The sequence below is a fragment of the Melozone crissalis genome, unplaced genomic scaffold (assembly GCF_028551555.1).
Source record: "Melozone crissalis strain CALT ecotype California unplaced genomic scaffold, PUWL_Pcris_2 ptg000034l_1, whole genome shotgun sequence".
In the NCBI taxonomy this organism is placed as follows: domain Eukaryota; kingdom Metazoa; phylum Chordata; class Aves; order Passeriformes; family Passerellidae; genus Melozone; species Melozone crissalis.
This window is the reverse complement of record NW_026535812.1, coordinates 20,221,016-20,239,648: the sequence shown is the minus strand read 5'-3', so window position 1 is coordinate 20,239,648 and position 18,633 is coordinate 20,221,016. Positions and strand designations below refer to the sequence as shown.

At 38.0% G+C, this 18,633-nt stretch overlaps 1 long non-coding RNA gene across 1 annotated transcript in view; it reads right to left on the bottom strand.

The window, feature by feature from the left end:
• Positions 1–7,075: 7,075 nt before the first annotated feature.
• LOC128941130 (uncharacterized) overlaps positions 7,076–18,633 on the bottom strand; it is a 30,649-nt gene continuing 19,091 nt past the window's right edge. The window contains exon 3 of the long non-coding RNA XR_008483336.1: positions 7,076–7,602. This is a non-coding gene — a long non-coding RNA (uncharacterized LOC128941130). The remainder of the gene's footprint in view (positions 7,603–18,633) is intronic.

The window sequence follows — 18,633 nt, the reverse complement described above, 5'->3', positions numbered from 1 at the left end:
GCCTTTCTAGGGAGGCAGGTACCCCCAGCACTTGGCACCTTGGATGCCATGGCTGGCTGCACTCGCTGGGGGAGCTTCATAACACTGACAAATGGCCTGGGGGGTTCCTTAACCGAGAGCAAGAATGATAGCAGAGCTAATGTACACTGTCCAACACTCTGTGCTGTATTTTGGGGTTTTTAGTGGTGTAGCCAAAGTGTGAAAATGGATGCAAGGCTTTTAAAGCTTCCCAATAAAGAGAAAACATTGTTTGAAGCCATGGAAGCTGCATATCCACTGGCACAGCAGCTAATGCAGTTTGGTTCTCCAGTAGTGCCCTCAAGTACCTTTAGATATTCATATATAAAATGTAAGTACATAACCTGCTGTAAAAAGCTACAGCAGTGCCCTTGGCAAGCTTCCCTGGCCTGTGGAGGGTAATTAAATGTGGAACACAAACACAGCTCCAAAATTGACCTCAGTATATGTCCAGCTTTTTCTCATACAAATGCTGTGAGATTTATGCATGCTAATAAGAGTATTTGTTGTATCTTGATGGAGAATTTTGACTTTGTAACCTAATCAGAGCTCACCAGGCAAAAAAGAAAAAAAGAAAAAAAATGAAGATACTTTTTCCCATCAATTCCAAGAAGGATTTAGGTCCACACGCAGCCCTGCCAGCCTCCAATTCCAGACTGCTGCTGGAGGTGAGTAAACCAGAAGGATCAGCGTGTTCTGGATGGAAATGTGTCTACAGCAAAGGCCAGCTTGGAAACACAGCTTTGTGTTTCAGCCAAAAATCAGACAGAAATGGTCACAGCTGAAATGTTACATCAGGCCCTGGTAACTGCTCACAGCAAACCACACAACTGCTTAGGAAGGCATGACTTCAAATCTGTTCTTTTCAGGTAAAATTGTGAATGCTCCTGTGTCATTCTCATGAGTGCCATGGTTCCCACAAATACCATATATACAGAGGGAAAAAAAAGAAACATCTGCCTTTTTAATATGCTTTCAAAATGTCTTGAGATAATTTTGTGATTGGGGGTTTTTAGGCATTCACCTATGCTTTTAATGCAATTATGAGATTTATGCTGTTAGATCACGCTCTTTGTCTGTCCATACCAAATGGCTAATACTAAGCTAGTCAGAAATGTTTATTAGAAATGGCTTGTGCTAGAATTATGAGTTCTCTTTTTTTTTTTTTTTTTCTGGAATTATAGAAGTTCTGATAAAAACTTTAGAGCAGCTAGATTGCTGCTGTCCAGGAGGACTTTACTGAGAAGATTATTGAGAAGAGGAAAACCAGATCCAACAAATAATCAACTCAGGTCTGGAGAAATGAGATTCAAGTAGCATTTCTGCAGACAGAGTTTTGGCACATAGGCAGAGAAAGAAAATACAATTATAAATTACAAAAATTGCTGGCTAAGAAAATGAGCAATTTGATACAGATTTAATGTTTAAAAATTGAGGTGCAATATTTGTAGTTAAACATTTATATAAATGAAAGCTGTGTGTATATTTCTGTACAAATGATGAAGGTGACCTTGATTTAGTTTATTAAAAAAAAAAGGAACATTTAAATATGTAAATGATAGATGAGCTAAGTTTAGGGAGGGTTATCATAAATGTCTGCTATCTTTGAACATGAACATATGCTCACTATGCTAATTCTGTAGCATCCTTAGATCAAATGCTGGCATATTTCAGTGTTGTGCATTGCTTTAAATTTTGACTTCAGATTTCATAATTTTCTTTATTTTAAGGTTATATTAAGGGGCTTTTTTGTTCCAGTCACCATGCCAAATTAAGAAGGACCATCTGGAGAAAGAAATTTTCCTGTGTTCCTCTGTTAGCCTTGAGAAGTTGCATCTTGCTGGACACTGCACTGAAACCAGTTCAGAAGAATATTAGACCAGAACCTGATAACTCCATAATTCATAAGTAAATTTAATGTCTTACAAAGGATAAACTTTATTGAAATTTTCCTTAAAAATGCATGCCTTTGAAATTGCTAAGATCAGAGCCCCATATTTTTAAACAGACTGGTGGCTCAAGTTTTCTGGTGTCTGTATGTACTTGAAGTTTTGTTTTAAGAGATGATATTTGTCACAAAAGAAAACCATGATTTCATGTATGGAAAGAAATTCCTCAGTTCCTAATTGTCCAAGAAACATTCCTGTGGGTTTATTCCTGAAAACTTATAGAAATAGACTTTTTGATACAATGAGAGGATGAAGTTTGACTGCTGTTTTATAAATCTCATTACCATTTTTAGGTTTTTTCTTTAAGCTGAAGATGGTAGAAGTTTATATGTTCATTTCAAACATGGCCCACAAAATATTTTCCTATTAATTTAAGCTCTTCCATCTCTGTTTTGTGCCCCCCAAGAGCTTTTTTGTTAAGGTGTAGATATGTTCCTAAAATAATGAAAGTGCCATTCTCACCTTTTTATTCATTTAGGTGCCCAGGAAGGGAACTGCAAAGGCATTTAGCTAAAAGCATCTTTTTAGTATAAAGAGATAACATTAACACAAGGATCTCTGCAGATCATTAGTTTGGTTCTTCTCTAATGTGTTCTCCCATGAATTTTGTTTACCAGAATACAGGTGAGATAAAGGGCAGACACATCTGGGGAGTGGGGAGACAACTGGAAGTTTGCACTTGTTGCTCACCTCTCTCTCTTGGCACTGGGCTGATCCACAGAGTGAGTATTCATTAAATCCTTTTCTCCAAGGTGAGGAACAGCCCTCTCTGTGTCCTGTATGGCTGAATCCCAGCAGAGGAGAGCAGGTCACTTAGTTTAAGTGACATTGTAAAACCGCTGCCTTGTGTCTGAAGAATAAAAACCACAGGAGGTTCTACATGTTGTAGCACAAATCCTGAAATTCTTTATTTTTTACAGAATAGACAGCTGGGGTATTTTTTGCCTCATCCACACTCTGTTCCCACATGGCTCTTGGAATGTTCCACAAAACCTCCAATGATACATTGTGGGAACTGGTAAAAAACCTGGAACAATGTTGTGAAAAGATATCAAAATATTTCACTTCAGAAGAAATGTTCTGCTGCTTCGTGCTTTTTCAGATGATGGTATTTTGACCTTTTGGAAAAAAAGGTCTGAAATATTTGCTCTTTGAATGAAATGACAAATAGAGATTTGATGTGTATAAGTATCCATTGCTTTCCTAGGTAAGCTGTCCTGCTGGCTGCCTATCTGTGATAAACTCCTTTGAATTTGAGTTTTTTAGGATTAGCTTCTAGCCATTGCATGAAATTAAACAATATTCAACCCTTTATACCAACCATAAAAATGAACATTAGTCTGTAGATTTTACAAGAGGAGTTTGCAAAGTCAGTCAGGCTACTGGTTATTGTGGCAATGTTTCAGATCTTAAAGCATTTACAATAATTTTGGTGTCCGAGACAATGACTATCAGGAGTTATGGTGAAGTGTGGCCTTTTAGAGCAGTCTTGCCACCAACCCATGTGCAAATGAAATAAAAAAAATAAGCCTCAGCATTTCCAATTAAGAATCTCAACTCTGGTGTTCTGTTGTCCTCTGAAACAATTTGGCAAAGCCTCTCTAGCACAGGGTTGGGTTTTTTCAGTCAACTTAGAGCCAGCCAATGTTCTTGGACTCAGGTTGTACTCCAGTCTTGGGTGTTTTAAGGATGTAAAGAAAGCAGAGGGAAATTTCAGGGAAATGGCTTGGCATTTTTCCATTGTTGCTAATAGGATTAGAAAAGTGATGAATTGTCACTGGAGGTTTTGATATCTCCTAATAAAGAAGACAATCTGCAAGCAATACTTGCAACCAGCTGTTGCTATTTATGGTGCAATTCTGTTTGGCAGGCAGAGTTTCTTTGATTTCCAGCGCTCAGAACCTTCATTACCTTTTTTTCCAGGCTCAGCCATCGAGGTTTGCCATCCTGCCTGGATCCAGCAGCTGCAGGAGCCACAAAGTTGGGATGGATGTCCACTTTTAATAAGAAGGAAAAAAACAAAGCAGGAAGGAGGACTGTCACAGGTTTTTAGTCTCAAACACTTTTTAAACTGATCAAGCTATTTGGGTAAGTGACACCTGTCCAGGTGATTGTCCCCAAGCTGAGGGTCAGTCTGTGATGAGAGGGTTCAGTTGTGTTATTTTATTGTCTCTGAATACAGTGTACACAACTTTGCCCCTGGTTTACTCATGATGTAACACTTACATAATTAACTAAATAATGTGCCTCTATGTCCAAAATTTTTAAAATTTCTCACAAAACCAGAATTTAATGAGATTGTAATGATTTTCGTAAAGATATCATTACGATATCATATAAAGATATGATGAGAAGGAGATTTATACCTTTTCACTGTCTGTGAGAAAGAAGTAAACTAATGTACATGTACTTGGACAAAACCTTTTGAATTACATCTTTCTTGCTTAAAATAGCAAAAATCTAGCACACTAAATCCCTGACATTTATGAAAATAAGCATAGTATATTGAATTTTCTTGACCCAATGCCACTGTGGGACATGTTTCAAAATGTTCAAAGCATTTCATCACAAAAATTTTTAAGACATTCCAAATTTTATTTTAATTTTAAGCTAACTAGGTAATAGTGTTTGCAGAGAAAAGATTTCCTATGAAATAATTATTTTGAGGTTTTAATAATAAAGATAGGTTATTTCATATATTACTTCACAGCAGTCTGAGGCTGGGAAATTTCCTTCCATTTATTCCTTATTTTTAAAAAGTGATGTGAATGTGATGATATTCAAAAAGTCAGAGAATTTCTTCTAATAACAGAGTGTGTTATTATTAAGTAGAAGTGTCAAGAAAATAGGTTTTCTCAAAAAAACCCAAAACTAAACAGTAAATAAAGGACATTTAAAAACATTTGTCTGTGGACAATGAAGTGGTTTTGGTGTTTAAACTGCACTGACAGTCCTTGTCCAAATAACAAAGGGTGAATGTTTAGACATCACCTAACCTATTGAAATAAATTGGAAGTACCATATAAAGAAAGAAGAGTTGACATTTTATGTTGCTAACACTCCCTTAACACCAGAGAGTGTGTCCTGATATGAATCAATCCTTTGATAAAGACAGAACACAAAAAATTCAAAAAGCAACTCAGATTAACAGAATTATTTAAAGACATTTATAGCCCATTTTCACTGCCACATTGTGCCAGAAGAGCAAAGCAGCAGAAGTGATATATAGATCATTGATTTTTATCCCTTTCAGAGCAGCCCTTCTTAGTATTTTTAATGAAACATTAAATGATTGTAATGTAAACTGTAACAGAATGGCACAGTTTTATACTTTCTTAATTGGATGCTAATATCCATGTCAGTATTTGCATGAAAAATGGTGTACTAAGCCAAAATATCAAGGTTTTTAAAACTCATAATCATTCTTCTGCTGATACCATCTGTCAGCTTAATCTTCACCTCCCAGAATTCAACGAAGAGGGTGCCTTCAGGGGAAGGAAAAGAGAAAAAAAACTACAGTTATGAAAGTGCAGTAAATTGAGTTTAAACCATGGACCTGAAATCCCATTTGATTATATAGGGATCATTAGTTATTAATTGTCAAAGTTGGAAAATTATTAGGAATTGCTGTTGGGACACTGTCAGTCATCATCCCTGGAGGAGCTCTGGGAACCCCTGGGGAAGGGATGGAGAGGGGATGGAGAAGGAAGGGATGGAGATGGAAGGGATGGAGATGGGATGGCGAAGGGAGGGATATGGGATGGGGATGGGATGCAGAGCAGTGCAGATGCATGGCTGGCACAGCAAACCCCTGAGGAGGAGTCTGTACATTTAACATTTCAGATCTGTACATTTAACTGGCTCCCCACATTTCATACGAATTTTCTGAATTATTTGTCCTATGTTTGCTTATCTTTGATTCCAGAATGACTTGAAGAGATCCTACTGAGCAAATTTCCCAGAACCAGAGTCCTCAGACTGACATTCTGGTAAGTTAATAGCAGAAGACTCTTTCAGAATACTTTAAAAAATGGGATCCCTATTTTTCTTTTCTCTTTCTTCCTCTCCACTCTTTATTCAGAAGAAATTGCAGATTACCACAGGGAGGGAAGTGTCTCAGATATTTCCTTGTAAGTTGTTTTAAACCTCAAGTAGTTTATCCTACTTCCATTTATTAATACAAGACAGAGTCTAAAGCACACAGAGACACAACACATATTCATTTAGCAGTGGCAGGTTAACCAGGCTTTCTAAAGAATATTAGACTCTGTTCAGTCAGTGCCATTCTCCAGCTCTTTCTTTGGTCCATTGTGGGGAATCTGAATGAGGAATTTATGTCCCCTATCAGATAATAATCAGTCATTCTGATGAGAGAGAATTTCCATAATTTGTCTGCCAAGGTGAAATTCCACACAGGGCAGAGAAGCAGCCAGAGGCAGGGAATCCACTTCAGCTGGCACGAGTCTATTGATGCTTCAGACAACACAAAGGCTCCAGGTTGCTCCTTCCAAAGAGACTTTTTTACTGCAGGACATGGAATCACCTCCCTTCTGCAGAAGTTAATTGTGGTTACACCAAAGGCCAAATTAATTTCATCATCAAAGTTGGGTCAATAAGGACCTATGTACTACTTCAAATAATAAAATCCCTAATAAGGAGAGGAATTATTTGCCCTCCCTTTGAAGCATTTCTCTTGGGAAATGAAATGGAGAAGGGCAGAAAATGACACCACCATCTATTTTATAAATTCTCAGTGTCTTTTCACATTCATAAACCTTTAAGCCAGAGCTTCTTGGCTTTTCATGTTTTTTCAAAGGTGACTTGAAACTGTTTTTTGTGAGCATGCTCATCTTACTTTTGAGTTTCACCTACACATTTCTCTAGAAGTCCACTTTAACGCAGAACTTGGCAGGTAATTTAGCACTTATTTATTGAAACATGTGCATGAGCCTTAAAACCACCAGACAGTTGCAGCACAAACATCTGTCTTTTCAAAAGATAACACCCTGTCAAAATGGCCCAGAGCAAAATCCCTTGCCTTGGTTTGAAGTAGAAGCAGCAGCAGCAGCTACAGTAGTTAGAGAGCAAGTATTTTTGGAAAGATGACAGCTGGGTTGTCAGACATTAATGCTGAATTACACAATGCTTGTATGCTACAGCAGAGATGTAATAAGCAATTATTCTTGCATTATCATATATGGGGCTGCCAAAGTAGTGTCTGAGAGGCAAGATAAAGGGCCCGAGGTCTGCACTGGTTCCATTGATGCTGGGGGGTTTCCATCAAATGGAGTTAAGTCTATTTTCAGTCTTGTCATCTGAGGAAGTATCAGCTTAAACATCTGTCATGGCAAAGAGATATCAGCAAATGGCATCTCCAAGGCAGAATTATCCCCAGCATGAGAGAAGCAGGCGAGCTGGTTACTGTAACTGCTGCTGATCAGAATTTAGCTTCTTCATCAGCAGATTTAGTACAGAGAGTAAAATCATATTTACTTAATCTTCAGCATTGGAACTCTCGACAAATTTCATTGTATTTCACATATGTCATTTTTACACAGCACTGTTAAAAAGATCACTGCAGTCTTCAAAGAAAGTAAGAGGTCTCTGGGTAGTATTTATTTAGATCTTTTCTCATCTGGAAAGAGAAAATAAAAGAACTCCAGTCAGGGAGAAGGATGAGCAAACATATTGAATAGCTCCTTTGTCAAAGAAAACAGCCAAGCAAGCCTAGGGCTGGAAAACAAATAACTGGGGGTGATATGGCACAGGTCTGTGCAATTATAAATAAAGAAATTAGGAGAAAGGAATTGCTCTCTGTTTCTCAAAATAGAAGAACAAAAGGACAGCAAATGGGCTGTTGGTGTTACAGGATCCAAACAATCACAAGGTCATTTTCCAACATCCAGTTTAATTATCCGTTTAGTTAGACTAGTTAAACAACTAGTCAAATTCATGGCTATGAGCCAGAAATATATTTGAGGTTAAAACTCCAGCAGCAGAATTGATGGGAGGAAAAAACTCCATTGAGGACTTAGAAGTTGTAATTTCTGCCTCAGTTGCAAAGTCTTATCCTTTGTAATTTCTCCCTTGGTGTGCACTGCTGGAGAGTGGCTGATGGCCCAAAGCAGACCTGACGTGGATCTTCTCATGCTCTAAATCACAAGGCTGGAAATTTAACTCTTTCCAATTGTCAGGAACCCACTGAAGTCAGGTGACCCATGCAGATTTATTCTGAGACCCTCAAGGTATTTGTAACTATCAGAAAAAAGGAAGGACTTAGAAAAACAAAGAATATAACCAGAAAAGTTTTAAGAAAAGTTATTCAAAAGTCTTTTCATTACCTTATTATGCCAATTATTAGAAATTATATTTGAAATAATTGTGTGGTTTTCCAAGAAGCATCATTCAACAGCTGCTCCATCTCATCTCCTGGCAAAGTTGGTAAGCACAGTTCTCCAGACATGACATTACTAAACCAAGGCAGAGTGTTATTTTCAGTCAGATTCCTCAAAAACAATTTTTAGCCTCATCTCACACTTCTGGTTTCTTAGATTTCAGCTCAGAGAGGACATGAAAATAGTTGAATCCAACACAATTAAATAAATTTACAGTCAAGTCATGTTAAGAAAGCTCAGTGTGTTTCCTCTTCCACTTGGGACCATGCAACACCCAACTGCCCAGCTGTTTTTGGGAAGAATGACAGGCTTCAAGCACAATGGCAACTAAGCAGAAGCATTACTTAGACTATCAACTGATATGTCATCTGAAGTCAGTTTTATGTGGTATAGATAGATTCAGTAATTATGTCACTGAGAGTCACTAAATATCGATTCTCATATTAAACAGGATCTGCTTCCCCTTTCATTTTGGAGAGACCAAAACCTGTGAGATTCTGCTCCACATCCACTTTTCCAAGCTGAGAGAGAACTCTGTGCATGGGTGTCTGTCCAGCTGTGGAATTCTGGTTGTGGATAGAATTCTGATACCTCTGTTCCAGCACACCTGTGTTCCAGCTGGGCTCTGGCTTCATCCTTCCTCTGACTGACCCACAGCTGGGCTGGCAGCTGCCCAAGGACAGGCAGCAGTGCCAAATACACATTTAAGGGAGCCTCTAATGAATCCCCACTGAAATTCCATCAACTGTGCAAAGTACATTGATTAAATGTACTTGCCACACAGGTAAATGTTTTCTGGGGTGTGCATTTGTTGGTAAGAAAAATTGACTAGCAGGGTACCTGAAATTCATTCACAGCATCTATTCATAGCACATAGACACATTCTGCAATTATAGTCACTATTAAGAAAAATCAACAAAAGGCTACAGCATTATCTGAGCTTCTCCAGCAATTTCCTCTCACAAATTAGGCATGCCTTCCTTTTTCTTTTGTTGTCCAAGGAAGTATTATTTGTATAATGTTCCACTGTGCTTTAAATAGTTTTCCAGAGCATTTCTCAGATGAATTAAAGTTACCTGCTATTGAACTACTGTTATTCCTTTGTTGCCTCAGATTCTCAGTTTCAGATGTGCCAGGGTTAAAAAAAGTCCTCCCTAACTCTCACAAAGCCCTCCAGGGAGTCCCTGTCACATTTAATCTTTCCCTGTCTCCCTGTTTCTCAGGGTGGCTTCTGAATAACAGCAGTTTTGTCTATTTTATTTGCTCTTTCTCTTACACACACCCAGTTGAAGAAAAGTAATTGAAACTATGGCATCTCACCTTGCAGTATCTGTGTAGTTTGAACCGAGGTGTGTCTAGAGATCAAATTTCTGCTTATCAAGTGCATAAATGTGATCCAAAGCCTGGAGACATCACTGAACTCTGCAGGAGTTCACTTGCTGAGCAGGTGTTCATGGCCCACCACAGGAAGAGAGATTTGGGGTAGAAATAGCTTTTCACCTCTACAAACTGAGGAGCTTTTTGCTGCAATTTGCACCTCTGGACCTCCCAGTGACACCCAGGTTGCTCTGAATGAGTCTGGCAGCCGGGGCTGAGCACAGCAGTGAGCCATCAAACAGCTCAGTGTCTCCTGCCTGGCTTTTGCTGTGAAACACAAACTGGTGATGCTGCAGGAGCTCTGTGTTTGCTACACTTGAGCCACAGTGCCTGCATCTCTTTCCATGCCATGGTGCACACACTTCTGACTCACCACCAGAAAATTCTTCCCATTTCCTACACAACTGACCATTTGCTTTCAATTATGCAATTTATTTTTTTTTTTTAAGTAGAAGCTTGATTTTATTTTTATGTTAGTTTATACAAATAAAACAATCACCAATGTTAAGCAACCTCCTTTAGAAATGAAGCAGAAATGGGCTGGTCAGGCCTCATCAGACAAACAGTCTTCTGTTGAGATAAACCACCCTATTTCCCAGAAATTGAAGTCTCATGGAAATCATCCCTGCATCTGGAAACAGCCAGGATTCACTAAGCATCTAGTCTGCCTTCCACAAAGGGGGAATCTTTGCATCAACAATTGTCTAATTTGAGGGTTTTTTTATAAAACTGCTATGTTGGATGGAACAATTTTGGACCTTGAATATTGTCAAAGAATTCTATTCCCTAAACATCTCCAGTGCAGAGCTGCTCTTGTTTGCAATAGTGTGTGCTTACATCCTCTCCTTGCTTTTCTATTGACAGAGACATTTAAAACCTTAAAGCTGATTTTTTTAAAATTAAATACATGTTAGGCTTCTGAAAGTCTCATCTAGGGACTTATGCTTTAAGTTCATTCTCAAAACCTCAGTCTTATTAAACTATAGTGATATTGGGATATTAAAACATTAATTTGGTGATGATTTTTACTACTCCCATTTTCTTTCAGAACCTAACAAATTATCATTTTTTTATTATGGTCTTGTGGAAACCTATTCTTGGTGTGAATGATAAGACAGGTGTTTGTCATTTTGAAGACTGGTAAAGGTGTTTTAAGGCAGTACTTAGCAGCATAAATTAAGTGTTCTCTAATAATCTACCTGAAATGTTCAAGAATATTTTCCATGCAATTATGAAAACAGACTACGGAAATTATACACATTCTCAGGACTGGATTACATTTTTATATTTTATCACAGAGCAGTCAATTTCTGGCTACTTCTTACAGGACCTAACCCCATTTGCTGGCTCTTTCCAGAGGCAGGACTTTGGTACAAATGACACAGACAGGTAAATTACAGAGGCATCAGTGCTCCAAGCAGATCTTTGGATGTTTGTCCCAAGGCTTGGGATCACTTTGTGGTGGGAGGTTAGTAGCTTCAGAGGAGGAAAATAAAAGAATCATAGTGAAACACCAGCCAGAAATGGTACTTCAGGGATGGAAATAATCCCATGCTCCACCTCTGACGGCTGCACTTTACATTTTCTGCAGTACATTTTCTTCTGCTTTTGCCCGGCTCATTTTGTGTTTTACTGTATCCAGTGAAACAGGTTGGAGTGCTTCACTCACAAAATCACAATGAAGCAGCCACACAACCTTGCTGTCAAATACATTTTGTTAATTTTCCCTTCATTTGATCTCTCCTATTTGCACCATGTTTCACAGTTCTTTGTATTCCTGTTCTAAGTATTTCCTCTGCAAACCTGGCCTTAAAATATCTGCTGGCTGCTTTCCCTGCCTTATGTTTTAGCCAAGCTACATCTCAATTACCTTAAATTTCTTTTTTATCTTATGTAAATGCTTACAATTCTTTGGCTAGGTTTTTTGTGGGGTGTGTTAATGCTGTGCTTTGCCACTCCTCTCCCCACCAGGGCCCTCTCTCCCATCAGCAATGGATTTGTGGCACTGAGATGTCCAAGGGCAGCTGCTGGATCACACCCTGAGGATTCCTGCTGAGATTCTCTTGTGGAAGAGCTGGCACAGACAGGAAGGAAAGCTGTTTTTAAGGTATGCTAAGATAAAAGTGAGCAGCAGCAGCTCTGTGAGAAACTCCAGGGTTGCTCTTGCTGCCCTAGGACAGTTGACTGTACACAGATTTTGTCTGGATGCCCATTTTTATTTTAGGCATTCCTTAGAATTGGGTCTCTTTTTTAGAAGAGATAATTTCTTGTTAAAGTTGGTCTTTGATCTCCAAGTGGAGGTTTGGGAACAAGTACAATTTAAAATATTTCTTAACAGCAGAAATTATAATAGTAGTTGTGTTGCCTTTTTTAAAGTAAGTTTTGTCTTTGCTAGTGAATATCTGCAATTTGTGCTATTGTTCCTCAGATGAAAGTGTGGGGTTCTTTTACAATGAAAAATTCTACTATCATAGAATTGGAGAGCTCTTTGGGTAAATAAACCTCCTTTAAGCTCTTTAGCCTTTCACTTGGATCATTTATCCACTATAGATCTAATAAATGAGATGAAACCCATACAATGTTTTATTCTTTAAACTGACAATGTGGCCAACATAACAAAGCTGGCCTTTTTCCTTCTTTCACATTCATTTTGTGGCAGGTGTGGTGGCCAAATGACACTGCCACAAACCACTGTCCTGATGTAATAAGGGCAATGAGGCAATGACCTGGCTTTCTTTCTCCAGCTGTAAATTTTTAGAAGGTTTGGGAAGATTTATCTTCTCAGTGGGGCTATGAATTTTCATTTCCATTAAAATTCATTCCAAAAAATGACCACAAGTCACTTTTAAACACAGAAGTTTTGGGTTTGTTTTTTTTTTAACTGCATAACTGCAGCTGTTTTCTGCCTGAGAACCAGGGTTAGCATATGGTGTGAAATATTGCTACATGCATTTCAGAAAGTCAAAAGCCCAAATATTGTTTCTGTGCAGCAGAAGTGATGGGGTTCTTGAGAATATGAGTGGTGAGCAGTTACTCAGATTAATACCAGGATGTCTGCAGTCCACTAAAGAGCATTGGCAATCACTCAGACCCCTGAGCACTGCACAGGGAGGACTTTCAAAGCAGAAAATGATCAGATATTTTGCTGAAAATACATAAAATTTCTGTGAATAAATGAAGCTCAGTCCTGCTTGGTATACTCAGAATCTAACTAACAAAGAAGATTAAATGTGAGTGGGAGATGCATGACTTGAGATCTAATCAGTGGAAACACACACAAGAAAATGAAGGAGAAACTGGTGAAATGTGTAAAAAGGGATTGGGAAGTGGGTTTGAGCTCTGAGCATGTTGCTGGACTCTCTGTGTGCAGTGTGGCACTCACTGCTCTGCCTCAGCAAAGGGGTGGGTGGCAAACTCAGGACTGAAACCCTGTACCTGGACACACCTGAGGGAGCCACTTTGGCCTTTTGTAATCAGGATTTGTTCCGAGGGCTGCAGAAGGAGGAAAGGGTCCAAACCCACATTCCTCAATCAGCCCAGGTGCAATTAAGTGGCCTTTCTGCATTTGCAGTTCCCTGTGCCTCAATAGATAGTAGTTAATAGTTTTAATTATCTGCAACCAGATAATTAATTCTGATGGGCATCTTGATAGGAACAACTTGTCATGGCACAAGGCTTCATAAAGCTGACAGTGGCTCTCTAGGCAGCAACTGCTTTTGATGGAAGATCTCCAAACTGCTTAAGGTATGTTTCAAATATTAAAATAGAAATGGTTGCTTTGTTTCCTGGCTGGCTCCAGCTTGAGCATTAGGTCACATCAAAGTCAAAGTGCATTTTTAAAGATCAGGGCTAGCTGGGGTGCTGAGCCTTGAGGGATGGTGTGGGAAAAGGGAGATCAGGACTAAATTGGCTTCTCTTGAAGCTGCTGGAAAGAGAAAGGCAAGCAGGAATGACTAGGGAGTGGCAATGATAAAGTTCCATAGTTACTTTACAGTGTATCTCAGTCAGAAACAGAAACAAAAATACCTCACTGATACTAAACAGATAATCCAGCTTCCACCCCTGGATTATTATTTAAAAAATAGTAATAAGAAATATAATAATAAAAAATAAGTACAAATTAATATTATCACAATGTCTAGTTAGACTTCAGACCATTATTGGCATTGTGTCAAATTTTGAGATTATTGTCGATTATTGTCCTTAATTGACCATGATTTCTTTCATCCAACAGTTTGGCAAATGACACAATGGCAAGTCTTGGATAATTAAATAAATATCTATAAATTAATACCAAGTATTTCTCCATTCCACTGTTCCAAATGACCTTTAAAAACACATTTTCAAGGGAATTATAACTTTCTTTGTGTTATGAGTAATGCAATATTAAGCATATACCTCAGCTCTTGAATTGTGGCTTTATCTTTGATGTTAGTGATCAAATACTCATTGCCTTGATTATTCAAATAATTAGATATTTTATAATTTTCTTGAAAAGCTCAGAAGTAAAGAGCCAAACCCCTTGAAGGGCTGTTCAATATTTAGTTTACTGTCAGCAGAAGAATCATTGGGCAGGAGGATACTGCAACAGAGGGAAAAAAATATTTGTTTCAGGAAGTCTCAGATTTTCATAATGGGTGCTTTACAACCTTTGCTGTGTTGCTTCTTGCAAAAAAACCCCCAAAAACTCAAAAACCAAAACCTGGAGTCCAGACCCACACCTGAGGATACCTATCACAACTGCAGGAGCATTAAAGGAAACAGAGCCATCTCTTACCCAGCTCAAGGCTCTGCTCAAGCATCCATTCTGCTCTGACTTAAGTGGTGTTTAAAGACAATAACATGAGGAAAATCTGCATTTCACCCTTGCAGAAGAGGTGATGCAAAGCTTCTATTTTTATGCACAAAAATAGAATTAAAGATCATATATAATTAGAACTGGATATGTAAATTCCTCAGGGTTTTTTTAAGAACATCAAATAATGCCACCAATGAAATTCCAAATGTTTTTAAGGTTATAATTTACCAGTGGCATGAAAAGAAAAAATAGTATTTAGATCTTTGTTATGCTTAATCATTTCAAGCTTTCTGACTGCTGTGAGGATGTCGGGGAACATTAGAATAAAATCAGCTCGATGCTCATGCATAATGTGCAAGAAGTTTTTTGTTTGCTATAATTTCTACTCTTTCATACTAATTGTCATCAGCAGAGGATGCAGGCTGTAGTTGTCTTGCTAAATATAAATATAGCTACAGTATTTTTTGTTCAATTTATGCATTTATCTCACCCTGGATGTATACAGCATGTAAAATGTATCTCTCAAGAAAGATAAAGAGAGTATTTCAGTGTGTGTGCACTGTAGAAATGAGAGATGCAGAATGTATGAGTGCTTTTTATTTTTATTGAGAAACAAAATATGAGAGTGATTGCCATCCCTTTCTGCCACAGATTTTGGTTATGGCTCCATGCTCCAGATGCTTATGGAAGTGTGCAGAAATATATTCTCAAAAAATGTCAGACATGGTTTGACTTAAATATTAATTCTTTTAAAATTTCAATCATTTTAATTGTTATCTATTAAAAAAATGAGTTCAAAAATGCTTCATAATAAAACACTGTTATACCTATATATCACTCTAACTAACACTTTATGTACATAAGTTCACAATGAGATTAAATGTTTGATTTCATCATCCTGAACTACCCCATTGCAATGAATAATATAAAGAGTTACAAACACAATGTGTGGGTTTTTTTAACTTAAGTGTTTGAGGTGCTTTTATGAACATATGAACAGTTAAGTAATTTCTGAAGAAAAATATGTACTTATCCAAAATCAAGCACTGCATTTTCAGGAAGGTTTTCTTTTTCCTTTATACTGGATCAGAAAGATTGCAGCTGTTACAAAGTAGTCAAGGGGAAAAAGGATTACTGGGGGCATTAAAAGCAGGCAAATGTTTTAATTTTCATTTTGGTTTTGCTACCCTTTAAACTAAGAGATGACTTCAGTGTTTGCTTTCCTTCAAGAATGCAAGATTTTACAGAGAAGCTTGCAGTAATGAATATGAGCAAGAAACAGAGATGCAGAAATATTCTGCTTGAAACAGACAATTAAACATGTAACTGTTCAAATGGGGAGATGTGAGTTAGCAGAATCCTAAGCAGAAATTCTATATATTTTTGTATTACTTCACACAACAAGATGTAACCTTTATAGTTCTCCAAGTGTTTAGAAAGCTGGATGCACAGTTCTAGAACAGACTTTGTCCTAGAGAAACTGCTGAGCACAGCTTTTATATTGTTGTATTAATGCATTTTATTTACTGTGAAATGTTCACATTATTGAATCCTATTTTTCTCACAGCTGGTCATACTATGGAAAACAAACCATCCAGTTTAAATAAATAAAACAATACCATTGTACTGGTAAGTCAGAAGATAGCAATTCTGTGTAATGGAAATGCAAATACAAATGCAATTTTTATTTCATGGATAAATGGAACTTGCAAAAAGGTGGTGCAATGTTTTTCCCTTCTTTTGTTCATCTCATCATTAGGTCACACACTAACCCATCCTTCATTCACATATTCCATATGTTTTGGTGCACTTCAAAAGGGTTTGTGAACATTTCTCTTCTGATCTAGTAGCTTGGTGAGCAGAGGTTGAGGGATTGAATTACCCAAGGTCTTCAAAAGTTATTTCACAGACACATCCTCTTCACTGAAGATTACTTGAGATAATAGCTGTTTGCCTCTGGGTCTCCTTTTCCTGTTGCAGAGTATTCTCAGCACAATGTCCTTTTAGGCAGCTCTCAGCACTCCAAACAATAAGCTACTTACTCTGTCCTCCCTCTATTTTTGCACTCATTAATTTAAGAACAAATGTAAAAACAGTCTTAAATTGCCAATAAACATTCTTATTGCCATATTCTTTTACGTGGTCTAAAAGATGGTGAATATTTTACTGATGTTGTTTCTTTTTTGTTGTTGTTGTTATTTTTTTTCCCTACAAACACAATGAAGTTTAGAAAGGTCTGGCTTTATGAGAGTCAGAGGATTGCAAAGTTAAAGGTGGGTAGAGAGAGAATATAATTAGTGAGGGGCAGGAACTGAAGGCTCTGCTGGGCAGATTCTCAGAACAGCAATGCAATGCAGAATGAGGAAGTGAAAGCCTGGGTTTATTGTTTTTCACATTAATCCTCCTCTAGTACTTGTAATATGTGCACTGTCGTTGAGGAGAGGGGGCTGTGCACAGAACATTCCCCACCTCGTCTGCAGCTCTGAGACGTGGGAGCCTCACTCAGAGAGCAGCTGCTTTTCTTGGGGCTTATCCAAGGCAACTGGAGTTGTGAAGCTTTTGAGGATCACCTTTCACATTAAATCTGTTTTCTTCAGGAAATAAATTCTCACTTCAGCGTGGCCTGTGCTATATAAGTATACAAATCAAGAAGTGTTTCTGATTGAAAGGGCATAAAGAGATTGCTCCAGGCTACTAATACCATCCTTGTGTGAAACAAAGAGAGATAACCAAGAGAGGGTTCAAAAGTGATAATACACACACAAAAATGTGCTATGTTTTCCAAAACAGCACACCTTCATCTCCACTAGCTCAGATTCTTTATGTTTTAGTGACACTTACAAAAGTTCCTGCTAAAAGATGTAAAAGCAGGATTCAGTACCTGTGTTAAAGCTGCAGTATTGGAAAATAAGCTGATGAAGAGCTCAAAGATCTGGATGAGAATGGAAGAATGTTTTTGTTTCAATACAAAATTAATGCTGCAATATAAGAAAAAAATTCAAACTATCTTCTAACCAAGGTCTTTTATGCTCCTATCCTCAATATCTTTGAATCTGAACCTCATTTTGTCTTCTAGCTACGTCTGATTCAATTCCCCTCTAAAGGACAGAAAAACTTTCCATTCATTTCAGTGTGGGCTAAGTGAGGTGTCATGGACAAGGTGAAACAGATAAATGAGCATTTACAGAATCAGATATGAGCATTCCTGAGTCACAAAGGGATGATATGGTAATATATAGTACCCAATGGAAATGCTGAGCACCTGGAGAATGATTTTCATGAGGATGTGTCTTACCTTCCAGTTGGGATTGTCCCCTCTGAGGTCATAATTCAGTAAATACAGCCACACCTGCCTTACACAAACTCCCCCTCAGCAAGAGTGATGAAATAGCACCACCCAAAGTGGGGTACCTGAGTCTGTGCTGGCTTCTGCACTGCAGAATAAAGCCTGAACCATTTCTACATCCTCTTGACCCAGGAGAATATCTACATATCTGAAAGATTATTTTAAAATTCAATTTGTCCTCTATATTCTATAAAGGTATTTCTTTAATTCAGCATGGTAGAACCAACTATGTAATAAGACATTTCTCCTTTCATACTTTTTAAATAATGCTTTCCTGAGCTATAGGTAAAAAGGTCATGATCTGCAGGAGATAAGGGTAGCAGATTGTCCAGTAATATGGATCATTTTTCTTGCCTGTCTGGAATTTTTATTGCAGTGCTAGATCCTCCACAGAGCAAAGAAAATGACAGGGAAAGCATTGACAGCCTTCTCCAGTGCCTGCTGAGGTCCTTAGCCTTTAAATATTTCAGGCAGCATCTCTGATTCAGAATGAAAATGGACAAATGAAAACATGAACTGAGTTCTTCAGGATGGGAGTTGCGGGAAGAGCCAGAGATGAGATTTATCAGGGTATGGAATGGGTTTCTAGTGGAAAGTTATGGCAAATTAGCCTGAATATAGTACTCAGATATATGGCAGGAAGCAATTCCAGAGAGTTATGGCAATAAGCAAAGTAGCCTGCAGGTCTTTTTCATCTGGACAGTTTGGGAATGAGTCTGTGATTGGTTTCCCTCACGGCACAGTCTGCAG